Consider the following 13,204-nt stretch of genomic DNA (forward strand, 5'->3'; position numbering starts at 1 on the left):
ACATATATATATATATATATATATATATGAAGAGTTCAGATGCAAAAGCCTCTAAGTGCTATCTGAAATTTTCTTCTAGAATGATAATTTTTTATAAAGCTTGTATATTTTAGTTAAGTAATTTCACTTAAATGACAATTAATAGGTCATTTGCATTGCCATTTAAGTGAAATTATTGAACTTTAATATACGAGCTTGATAAAAATGATCGTTCTAGAAGAAAATTTCAGATGGCACTTAGAGGCTTTTGCATCTGAAGTCTTCATATATATATATATATATATATATATATATATATATATATATATATATATATATATTAGTACCAGTCAAAAGTTTGGAAACATGACTATTTTTAATGTTTTTGAAAGAAGTCTCTTATGCTCATCAAGCCTGCAGTTAAAAAAAAAAAAAAAAAAAAAAAAAACAGTAATATTATGAAATATTATTACAATTTAAAAATAATGGTTCTCTTTTTTTAATATATTTTAAAATGTAATTTATTTTTGTGATGCAAAGCTGAATTTTCATCAGCAAGTACTCCAGTCTTTGGTGTCTTATGATCCTTCAGAAATCATTCTAATATGATAATTTGATCCTCAGTTATTATCAATGATTGAAACAGTTGTGCTGTTTAATATATTTTTTTGGAATACTTTTTTCAGGATTCACTAATGAGTAAAACGTTAACAGCATTTATTCATAAAAACAGCATTTATTCCAAATAAAAACATTTCTAACAATATAAATCGTTACCATCACCTTTGATCAATTTAACGCATCCTTGTTGAATTAAAGTACTAATTTCTTTAAAAAAAAAAGTTATTGTTCCCAAACTTTTGAACGGTAGTGTATATTGTTACAAAAGATTTCTATTCTAAATAAATACAGTTCTTTTTAACTTTTTATTCATCAAATAATCCTGAAAAAAGTATCTCAGGCTATAAAAAAAATATTAAACAGCACAACTGTTTCCAACATTGATCATAAATCATCATATTAGAATGATTTCTGAAGGATCATAAGACACCAAAGACTGGAGTACTTGCTGATGAAAATGCAGCTTTGCATCACAAAAATAAATTACATTTTAAAGTATATTAAAAAAGAGAACCATTATTTTAAATTGTAATAATATTTCATAATATTACCCTTTTTTTTTTTTTTTTTTTTTTTTTTTTAACTGCAGGCTTGATGAGCATAAGAGACTTCTTTCAAAAACATTAAAAATAGTAATGTTTCCAAACTTTTGACTGGTACTGTATATATATATATATATATATATATATATATATATATATATATATATATATATATATATATATATATATGCTCTTTTTAAAATATATTAACTTACATTATTTTGATTGTGGTGTCACATTTAGATTCAGCAGCTGTCCAGAGTTGGTGGATCTGTAAACAAAGTCATGAACAGGTCTGTTTTTACCTTTAATTGTTTGAGTGTATTGCTGCATACTATTTATGGTGAAAAATGTGTGTGTGTGAATCATGTAAAATGCCTTAATAGCAAATTTCAATATGAGGGGTTGTGGTCAAAAGAAGCCATTCAAAGCTACACCTTTGTATGATGTAATTTTGGCCTTATGACATTCAAAAAAAATCTTTGTATAATATTAATGTAATTTTTATTAACTTGTATCTATTCAGGGGACATTCTTTAAAAGACCACCTGTCTTTATCAGAAATGTCCTTTTCACATTACACAGTTGCATACCTAGTTAAGGGTCTCTCTTAAGGGCACCACAGTATTGAAGAGGGCTTTTTTTTTTTAAGTTCATGTCATTTACCTCAAAATTAACCTTTTTGTTTGTTTGTTGTTTAACCATATTCTCTTCCGCTGTGAAGATGAGGAGCCCAAATGCTAGACTCAGACATTGATGCAGCAATGGCAGAACACCTGAAGCACACTCCAAGAAGAGTTGGGGGTGGTGGATATAAAAAATGAGCCATAAACAAAACCATAAAGCCATAAACCAATTTCATAGACTCTAAAAACTTTTATTTATGGCTGTTTAACAGTAATGCAAGACTGCTAGTAACTGGAAGTTAATACTGCCAAGGCTCTGACACAGTGATGGAATATTATAGAAAGACTGTAACGTATAATGTGTTGACTGTTCCTGTACTTTTGTTATATTCTAGTTTGATTGCATGACTGCTTAACCTTAATGTAAAACTGTTAGAGAAATGCCATTGCCACAGAATTTACCACATTGAACTATTTTTAGTATCTTTCTTTTAATCCTGGCTGTTTAACAACTGGGAGACAATTTCAAGTGTAATATTCACAATAAAATGTTGTGCTACATTACGACATTCTTTTTGTTTGCTTAAGTCCACAAATAATGTGTTGATGTACACGTGTTAAAACCGTTCTATAGACGTCCAGGTCTGACCGGACCGATTTTGGACCTTTTTAGAACCTTTGTCAAGTTCAGATGTGTAAAACCAGTATAGGTGCGATTTATTTTATTTGTAGGCTTATATATACACCTACATTTGGCAGCAACGCACCTTATAAACATCCAGAAGAAGACTAATTCTGACGTCCAGGGACGCGCTGAAGAGACGTGGAATTCACGGCCAGATGACGTCAAAGACGTCGGTTCAACTTTCATTTTGGAACTATTTTTCAACCATGACGGGACGTGTCGGACGGACGTCTTTTCAACGGTCATTACACGTCCAAATGTTTGCTGGGAAATGGCGCACTTCATGCGGACTTTCGGTCTCGTGGACTTGAATTGCGCGTGCTCGCTGAGTCTACGAGTCCGTAGGCTGTCCCATTCAGCATTTTACCGCTCTGAAGTGTGCTCAGCAGCGCCCCCTTTGTGCCCTTGAAGCGGTCTTCCGCGAAGCCCGCATAGAAGCAGGCTTCACGCACTTTAACTACCCAGGAATCCTTGCGAAAGGCCAATCAGACAACAGATGGGAGGAGATTTCACTCGCGGATAATTGTTGACATGGCTGAGAAGAAAATATTACGGTTTTTATGACCTAAATGTACATTTTATCAGTGGTTACCTACAGTTTATACAAACATTAAGGTAATCGACCAGTGGTTGATGTCTCAAACATAATAATAGCGCGTTTAATAATACGATCGCATTATGATTCATTAAATAAATAATGGCAGGGCTTTACTGAGTCATATGTAAACATAGTATGAATATTGAAACCTGTAAATTCATCTGAAACTCATGCACATTTTCATTATGTTTTAAAATTGTAATCTTAGTTCAAATGGAACATTATGTATTATTATGTACAACTGTATACATCATTTAAATAAGCATGGTGTATCTATTGTCTAATGCCCAGGTGATATGCACAATATCAAAATATAGAACTGTAAAATTAGGCTGTGTAGTTGACATGGAGATAAGACGTTGGAGCGCAAAAAATGTGATTTCTCCTGTCCAACAACAACCAGGCCTGTATTTCTGTCAGTAAGGTTATTTTTCACTCTGATTTCTCTGAAAATAAAAAGCTAGATGATATATTAAACTTTTTCTGTACGATGGGTAAATATCATATTCACAAAGCAAGATACCTTAAATTCAAACCTAGTTGCAAATTTTTTGCTTATGATTTACAGTTATTCTTCACTTCAAAAAATCCCCTCCAATAAAAGAGCTTCGAAAATATCATATAATATAAGTTTTATATAAATTGTAAAAATATTTTATTTACTGTTATTATTTACTTTCATTTTCTCTGTATCCCCACATGTTCATGTTCATTGTTTTGTATTATTTCCATTGTAATGCAAAAAAAAAAAAAAAAAAAAAAACAGCCCGTTATTTCCGGCGTGCTGATCAAGTCTGTCCCAAAAATACCTCTCAATGCGCCCTCGTGGACTCGCGCCAAGGGCCCTATAGGTCTGCACTACATGACGTCATCAAAGTGTGGACTCTGAGGAAGTCCACAAGTCCGGAGTGTGCCATTTGGGACAGGGCCATTACTCCAGTCTTCAGTGTCACATGATCCTTCAGAAATCATTCTAATATGACGATTTTATGCTCAGAAACATTCATTATTATTATCAATGTTGAAAACAGTTGTGTACATTTTTCAAAATTCTTTGATGAATAGAAAGTTCAAAAGAACAGCATTTATTTAAAATAGAATATTTTCTAACATTATAAATGTCTTTACTGTAACTTTTGATCAGTTTAACTCATCCTTGATGAATAAAAGTATTGATTTATTTTATTTCTTTCCCCCAAAAATTAAATTAAATTTCTTACTGACCCCAAACTTTTGAACTGTAGTGTTTAATGTTACAAAAGCTTTAGATTTCAGATAAATGCTGTTCTTTTGAACTTTCTATTCATCATAGCATCATGAAATAAAAATGTGAAAAACTGTTTTCAACATTGATAATAATCATAAATGTTTCTTGAGCATCAAATCATCATATTAGAATGATTTCTGAAGGATCATGTGACACTGAAGACTGGAGTAATGATGCTGAAAATACAGCTTTGATCACAGGAATAAATTACACTTTACTGTAGGGTGAATACTGGCAAAGTGGGACAATGGGTAAAGTGGGACAGTTAAGGTTCTTAATTTCTATCTTTACATGTAAATTATTCCATTACTAAAAATCAACACTGAGCTCATCATGTGATAAGCAAGTATGTGATAAAAAAAAATAGATTCTGTGGCTATGACATCACTTCCGGGGGCACACCATATTCAACAACCTTACAGTGAACCGTGATGGTAAAGTAAAATGACATAGCATTCTGAGGTGAATATTGTTAAGCTTATAAAAATTAAAACACTCATGGATCATTTGTAATTGTTATATATTTTGTTATAGGATGTAATGGTGAATCAGTATTTGTAAAAATCACATTCATATGAATCTTTTTTTGTTTGTTTTTAATGTGATTTTGCCACTGTCCCAGTTTGCCAATAGCGTATTGTTAAACTGGGACAGGGTATTACTGGCAAACTGGGACAGCCATTTAAGTCATGTCTAATGGGGGAATTGAGTTCACTTTTTGTATGCCCTTCATATAAATTTAGTTAGCTAGCTAGATATTTCAACAAAGATTGTAAACTGATTTAAAAAAACAATGGCAATTCCAAAAAAAAAAGAAAGAAAGTGGAGGGTACAAGCTTGGATGGCTGGGACATTTGCAATATTTGCAAACAACTTTACAACAAAAAGAAATGAAACAGCCTGTGTGGAATAAAATTAGCCTATAAGAAGAAATGTTTATGAAGAATTATTAAATTTATATGAAATAAACTAAACCCAATACAAAATATTGTGGACAGGCGAGGGAGGGAGGGGTGGACACAATCTGCTGTACCTGCACCCCTCCTAAAAAAAAGTGATTTTTATTATTTTTGTTGTTGGTGTTTATATTGTTATTGTGTATTTAATTCATTGGGCCTACATTTGAATAACAATTTAATGTGTTTGAAGTGTCCCAGTTTGCCAATAAAGGTGTCCCAGTTTGACAGTAGCACCTGGAAAAATGTGGTTTGGGGTCCATGTGTGTTTGAGGAAGAGTCATCCATCCTGTGTTTAATGTTTCTTTCTTTTTTATTCTGTATAGTAGAGTAGAGCACTTAAGCTATTTAGAATAGTATCATATGAGGGGCTAAGACATTTGGATCATAATAAAACATTATGCAGAATGTAAATTATCAGAAAGTGTCCCATTTTACCAGTATTCACCCTATATTCACATAGACAAAAGCTGTTTTAAATTGTAATAATATTTCACAATATTACTGTTTTTGTTTGTATTTTTAATCCAATAAATGCAGCCTTGGTGAGCAGAAGATACTTCTTTTAAAAACATTAAAAAACGTATTGATCTAAAACTTTTGACCGGTAGTATATATATATATAGCTTTCTTTCTTGTGCATTCACGTCATTTTGTGCCAAGTCGTATAATTAAGCTTATGTACTAAAAATATCTTAATAATCTCACATAGGATGTTTTGCTGACAAGCTGTTATAAAGTTCTTCAGTTTCCCAATGCTCATTGTCTTCAGCGCGCATGTGATCAAACAGCAATGCAAAACATAAAAATGTATGATTGGGACTGTCATATCATTATAATTGTATACACTATTGTAATAAAAAGTTGTACATTCTTAGGATTTAGTTGCATTTTTCAGCAACTGTTGAGTTGATTAACCTTCTAGCAAAATAATTCAGTTTACTGTTCTTGAAGCTCAAACAGCAATGATGTCATTTGAAACTGTAAGCCTAATATTAAAGATGTTTACTGTTATTGTAATATTAAATGTAATTGTTATTATTCATAACTAGCATTGTTTTGTTCTCGTATTTTGTCAGCTGAAGTAAAAAGCTCAAAGCACATGTGCTCTCTCACACCAGTATGTATTTTCTCATGTCTATGTAAATATGTCAGCCGTGAAAAACTCTTTCCACACACAGAACATGAATGTGGCTTCTCCTTCGTATGAACTGTCAGGTGTGTCTACATGTTTTGTCACATTGATCACATATGTGAACGGCTTCTCTCCAGTGTGGATCCTCATGTGAATCTTAAGAGTTTGTTTGCGTGTGAAACTCCTTCCACACTGATCACAAGTGAATGGCTTCTTTCCGGTGTGGATCCTCATGTGTGTTTTAAGGGGTATTGAATGGGTAAAACTAAGGATGTCCCGATACCGATACTGGCATCGGGCCGATACTGTCCTCATATACTCGTACTCGTAAAAATTTGCCGATACCACGCACCGATACCATGTACATTTTGCAAAACGAAACTGGCCACCGCGAGTGCTTTGTGGAGGTGAACTGAGGCATAGAAAAGTATAATGTCGGCGGTTTGGGCTCATTTCACAGGGTTCGTACAAGGTGCGTGTGTATAGTAACATAGCTGTGGTGCGCGAGCTGATAAGAGAAAAACGCGCAGTGGATTAAGTGCGCAACGGAGCGCGAGCTGGTCGAGCACATCCCTTTAAACAGACGTCAGTGGAAAGTTTGTTCAGTCGGATGTCAATGGCAAAGAAAATAAAACGAGGCATGTAGCTTATTAACGTTACCTGACGAGAGAGAGAGAGAGAGAGCGAGCGCACTTCTGTTGAATGCTCTTGATTGCTGATCGTTCACTCAGCACGTTATTTGGATGAAAACTAAATCGTATATGTAAGTAAAGTAAAACATGAACTGTTACTTAAGTATAACGCATGGTTTTCTACATTATTACAGGACATGTGCAGGTCAAGAAGTTCCATGAACGCAAACATCCGAAGCCCGCACCCCGCAAACCAGCGTCTCAGCGCACGAATACTGAATTAAATTGTCTTCCACGTCTTGCGCTTGTACAGACGAATTCACACAAAATTATGTAAAAACGCCCGTCTTGGCGAGTATCCTATAGTAAACAAAGTCGGTTATATCTCAAATGAACAGTAGCCATGTTCAAATGCGGCATTCGGTCTTAAAGGGATAGTTCGCCCAAAAACCGCACGGATTACCCTCAGAAGGCCTTCGTTTATCCCCCTGGAGCCGGATGGATTACTTTTGTGAAGGATGCATGCACATTTTCGGTCTTGAAGCAGCTGGACCCCATTGCTTCACAAAATAACCACTGAAAGATCTAAGACATTTTCTAAAATAACTGAAAATGTGTTCGTCTGAAAAAAGATTGACATATGCATCTCGAACGGCTTGAGGGTGAGTAAATCATGGGTTAAATATCATTTTTTTGGCGAACTATCCCTTTAAAGGGGCAGCAGTTTGATAAACCTGCTTCTGTTTTAATGTTAATCAAACAAAGGACAAAGAAATACTCACTGCTCTTGACTAAATAGGCTACCCTTTTCAACTTTACAAAAATATCTGTCTATATATAATTTATACAGTAATGAATATGCTTTTTTTCACATTTGATTAATTTATTTAAATTTCTGTACCTGTTAGATCTACCTGAAAAACTCTAAAAACACTGTTTATGTCATTTGTAGCCTTTCTTTGTTCTATTGTATTTATTTGTCCTATTTGTAATTCGATTGTTGGTTCTTATTTTGACACTGACTGCTTACTTGTCACATTAAGATGGTAGTTTTTGTTATAGTATCAAGATTGGATTAAATAATTGATATTTCACTGGTTTTGACAAACATTTAAACATTTGAATTTGATGAACAAATTAAGCCAACTAATATGATTTATATTCTTTTATAATAATAATAATAATAATAATTTGTTACATTTATATAGCGCTTTTTCTGAGACCTCAAAGCGCTTTACATAGAAGGGGGGAATTTCCTCAACCACCAAGGGGCAAATTTGGCCAGGATGCCAGATGCCACCCCTACTCTTTTTCGAAGGACATCCTGGGATTTTTAATGACCACAGAGAGTCAGGACTTCGGTTTAACATCTCATCCGAAGGACGGTGCTCTTTTGGCAGTATAGTGTCCCCGTCACTATACTGGGGCATTAGGACCCACACAGACCACAGGGTGAGCGCCCCCTACTGGCCTCACTAACACCTCTTCCAGCAGCAACCTGGTTTTTCCCAGGAGGTCTCCCATCCAGGTACTAACCAGGCTCAACCCTGCTTAGCTTCAGTTGGCAACCAGTCTTGGGCTACAGGGTGATATGGCTGCTGATTTTGGTTTATCTACTAATACATTTAAAAATTACAAATGCAGTGAAAATTCAGGGATCGGTTACGGTATCGGTATCGGCGAGTACCAAAAATCAAAGTATCGGTATCGGACTCGTTCTGCAAAAAGTGGTATCAGGACATCCCTAGGTAAAACTCATCCCACATTGATGGCATACATGTGGCTTCTCTCCGGTGTGAATTCTCATGTGAATCTTACTACTTTGCTCGCGTGTGAAACCTTTCCCACATTGATCACAATGAATGGCTTCTCTCCAATTCAAAGAGAGAAATATGAAGAGAAAGGACATAAAAGTGAACCCTGATGCAACACTGTAGACAACAGCTATACATATTTCAATAATTTTTATGCCTTTTTATAAATCATACGTTCCTGAAACTTAACATGAATGAGGTAAACCGATCTTTAAAACGATCTTTAAATCTTTAATACAGTAGTGAAAACAAATATTTTTGATCAATGACACAATTATTTAATGTAATATTAATACATAAAAAAACAAACAGAAATGTCATAAGTTTGACAAACATTTAGATTGACATTTATTTTATTTAAGTAAAAACGTTTTAATTATTAAGGGCCGGTCACACTAGACTTTTCCTTCCACTGGCTTCCATTCATGCGTATTTTAACGTGAGACTAGGTTGGGCCAATAGAGGATGACAGACGTCACGATGTTGGGCTAGCAAAAATCGAAATTGCAGCTGAGATGTAGAGGAAAATATCTAGTGTTCATTTTCTCATAATTTTATTTTTTTTAGTCTTAAGGCCAGATTTACTAACACTTTTGGTGTTAAAAAAACTACTGTCAGGTGTTACGACCACTAGGGTTCGGCCGTAACAGGAAAATTTATGGGAGGAGAGTATTTTAATGAATCATGCCGTGTGATTTACTAAGGTCTGCACTCGTCAATTTACTGGTGTTTGCACTATTATTTACCACCCCCAAAAAAGCACGTCTTAAACCAGACGCTAACTGGTATTGCGTTGATCCTTATGGAAATGAATCTGGTCCTTAGTCTTCTTAGTCAAATGTACTTTATCATATTTAGTCAACCGTGTCCGTGTCCGTGTCCGTGTCCCAATATCTCAAATGGAGATCGCTAACAGCAGCTTACTTGTTTGTTTTCAGATCATCCGCGCTTCTTTCTTCCGCAGTGTAGAGAAAACATTTGCATGGTTGCCAGATTGCAATAAAACACCGGGTAGATAATGTTTATGTCTTAGTTTGAACATAAAAAAAATATATATATAAAAAAATATTGGGGGATTTACATTCTTGAAATCTGGCAACCGAAAGCTGAAAGCTTGTAGCGGCTTGTTAAAAACAGTCAGTAATGTTTGGTCTCTTCTTTTATTTGGCAAAAACAAAGACCGATTTTGGTCAAGGTTTTATTTCTTTAATTACATTTTAGTCTCATGTTTTTCCGTCAACGATATTGCATGTTGATTTAGTCATAGTTATTGTTTAATGACGTTGCTGTCATCTCGTCATCATCTTGTCTTAGTCATGGAAAAAAAGGTCATCATAGAACAATGTTCGCCAAAGTTTTCATTAATGAAAGTAACACTACATTAAACCCTGTGTAGGATTTGAGGCCGAACCAAAACACAAATGACAATTTTAGACTGATCAAGAAGCAGAATTTTACAGAAATCCCAAATCATCACTCAGGATCCTAAATTTGACGATCTGTCATTTGAGGCTACATTCAGTCTGAGCCAACTAATGAAACCTCCAGCAGAGTATGTTATGAGACCCAGAATGTATGTATTATCCTCCTGAGACCCAGAAAACATTATTATTATTTTTTTTTATGTCATCACATTGTTTAGAGCATACAAAACAATGGTAAAAAAAATAAAAAAAATTTATATATTTTATTCATATGCTATGATGTCCTCTGTAGTGGAAACCAGGACTCAGTTGTTTAAAAAATAAAATAGCATGAAATGATATGTATAGGCAAAAACAGTGGGATTTTCTTTTCAATCACCAATAGATTTTGGGGTTTCAGGATTTTTTTAAACCAAAATTTGTAAACGGTGAACATTGCAGACAGCTCCAGACAAACAGTGACACTCAAACCCAGTGTTACTCATGTGTGGAGTGGAATAAACGCAATCCGCGTCTTCCCGCTTCGCTCTCTCCAGCGCTGGAAAGCTTTTCTAATATTAACGCGGGTCCTTAAGCTCTTTCCAAATCATAACCCTTCATTTTACAGTGATATTCCTCTGAGCTTTTCTCTTTTGTAATGTCTCTCAGCCATCTCTCTCTTTCTAGTCTTTCTTCCAATCTCCCTCTACGGCCCTAATGCTGGCTGCACGTTTGTTGTTGTGTCGGTCCGACCAACTTTCAAACAGCGTTTTTCAAATATCGTTTACCCAACCTTTAACTGATGGTTGTCACTTTAATTTAAAGAGATGGTTCGGAGTAAAATCAACCTAGGGTTATTTGCACCATGACCTCGAGCCTCAAATGTTCAATTAATTGAGATTTAGATTTTAGGTAATATCTCAGTTACCAGGTAACGGTAACTAAACATTTTCTATAAAATAAAAATATTATAGTTATTATTATTTTCTGTTTATTATTTTGTAACTTTTGCATTTACATATAAATGAAAGTTATTAGAATAATAATATTTGGAATAATAATTTTGTATAATGTTTTTAATAATAATAAATCATCATAATTATTATTATTAGTCATATTAATATATTAAGTGAAAACAAGCACAACAAACCTGGTGTTCTTTATAAAAAATACATTAAAAAAAAGATAGTGCAGCCCTAAATACTTGACTTCTGAAAGATACAGTGTATGGAAGAGATTTAATGTTACAAAATCACACTGAGTCTTTCACAGCCTTTCCTTAAGTACTCAGATCAGGATAATTATTCTCCAAATGGAGGCATGGAATAACAGCTGGAGTTTGCATTGACTGAGATCACAGACTGGGGGAGTTCACACCTTGGGAAAAGACACACACACACATTAGAAACAGCATCTCTAAACTTTTACATTTTGTTCTGTTTCTCTGGACACGAGAGCATTGTACCAGTCGCAATGAGACATTTCAAATGATACCAAACATGTAAACAGGGGTCTCATGCAAGCCAAAATTCTGGGGGGGCACAATCTGAGACGTTGCAATTGTTTTCTGACGGGTGATATGGATCATGTTAGGAGGGGTCAGGGGGTTTCTCCCCCTGATTTTTTTTTAATTCTGGCTGCTAAACATACCATTTCAATGCAGTTTGGGAGGGACAGAAATACCTTAACGGAGCTAGCAGCAACCCTCCTCTATCTGAGGACTAAGTTAAAGTATATATTTGGTAAGTTTATGTAAAAGACAGGTTGATGAAAGAACTGTAAGCTCAAATTCAAAAGCTTTTGAAGTCTACTTCATTAAAGCATGTTTACACACACACTTACTGTACACTTAGGCCTACTACACATGATTTTAAAAACAGTACCATTGCAGTTTTTATGTTATGATTTTAAATTGGTATGTGACCTAAGAACGATCTTACATTAAAGGTACATAAAGGTGCTGAGGTCTGACTTTGTGGTGCTCTGAAATTAAGTTATTTTAATATTAATATGTGATGAAGGACTTTGAAAGAAGTTTGACAGATTTCAGTGCTGAATAAGGTTAACACTACCCCGTTTATTTGAAAATGGTTAATATTTGACAAATGTAAAAAAGTAATCAAATCAAATGTAATATGTAACATTACTTTAGTAAAATCATTGAAATACTGTAGTTACACTGCTCATTATTATATTTTAAATAAGGAACTTGTAAAGAGGAATTTATGAGCTAACAGAAAAGCTAGTAACTTGTAACTTGTACATTAACCTATGAACCAGACAGAAGGGCTATAGCTAGCCATTGGATTTATGATTCTGGGTAACAACTGTTGCAAAACCATTCCTTAGGTGGGTGAAGGTCATGGTGGTGGGGATTAGGGAGAGGGGCTCTTAAAGTCCATTCCTCTGGGACGTCTGGTGGTAGGGCCAGCCCTGTATGTTAATTCAGAAGTGCTCATGTCAATTATTTGTGCTGTTATGGTTAAACATATTGAAAATGGCATTCACTTCTACACTAGGATATGCAATACTGCCCCTTTTCTTAAATAGTGCAATCTTAACTTCTTCACTCAACAATTACGGGTGCATCAATTTACAAATATGACTATACACAATGCCAATAACTTAAAACACAGATGATAAAACCACAAATTAGAGGACTTTTATGCCTACCCTAACGTCTGTCTGCAAGGCTCCAAAAGGAATCCCTCACTCTCTCTAAGTTCACATCCTGGGTCCTCTCTGCCTCAACAGCAATAACCATCAGATCAGCCATTCTTTCCTGCAACATTGTGGTACGCAATCTGTTCTTTATGAATTTTAGCGCAGAGAAGCATCTTTCATTGCTGCATGATGTGACTGGCAGAGTGATAATGAGCTGGTACATTTTGCTAATTTCAGGATATGCTTCAACAAGACCATTCTGAAGCAGGAACTGATAAATAG

The 13,204-nt window shown here is 34.7% G+C and overlaps 1 long non-coding RNA gene across 2 annotated transcripts in view; it reads right to left on the reverse strand.

Moving 5' to 3' along the window:
• Positions 1-12,470: 12,470 nt before the first annotated feature.
• LOC311291565 overlaps positions 12,471-13,204 on the reverse strand; it is a 116,774-nt gene continuing 116,040 nt past the window's right edge. For both annotated transcript variants that reach the window (XR_014627579.1, XR_014627580.1), the window contains one exon: positions 12,471-12,691. This is a non-coding gene — a long non-coding RNA (uncharacterized lncRNA). The remainder of the gene's footprint in view (positions 12,692-13,204) is intronic.

Source organism: Rutilus rutilus (genome assembly GCF_951802725.1).
Source record: "Rutilus rutilus genome assembly, chromosome: 1".
Taxonomy (NCBI): domain Eukaryota; kingdom Metazoa; phylum Chordata; class Actinopteri; order Cypriniformes; family Leuciscidae; genus Rutilus; species Rutilus rutilus.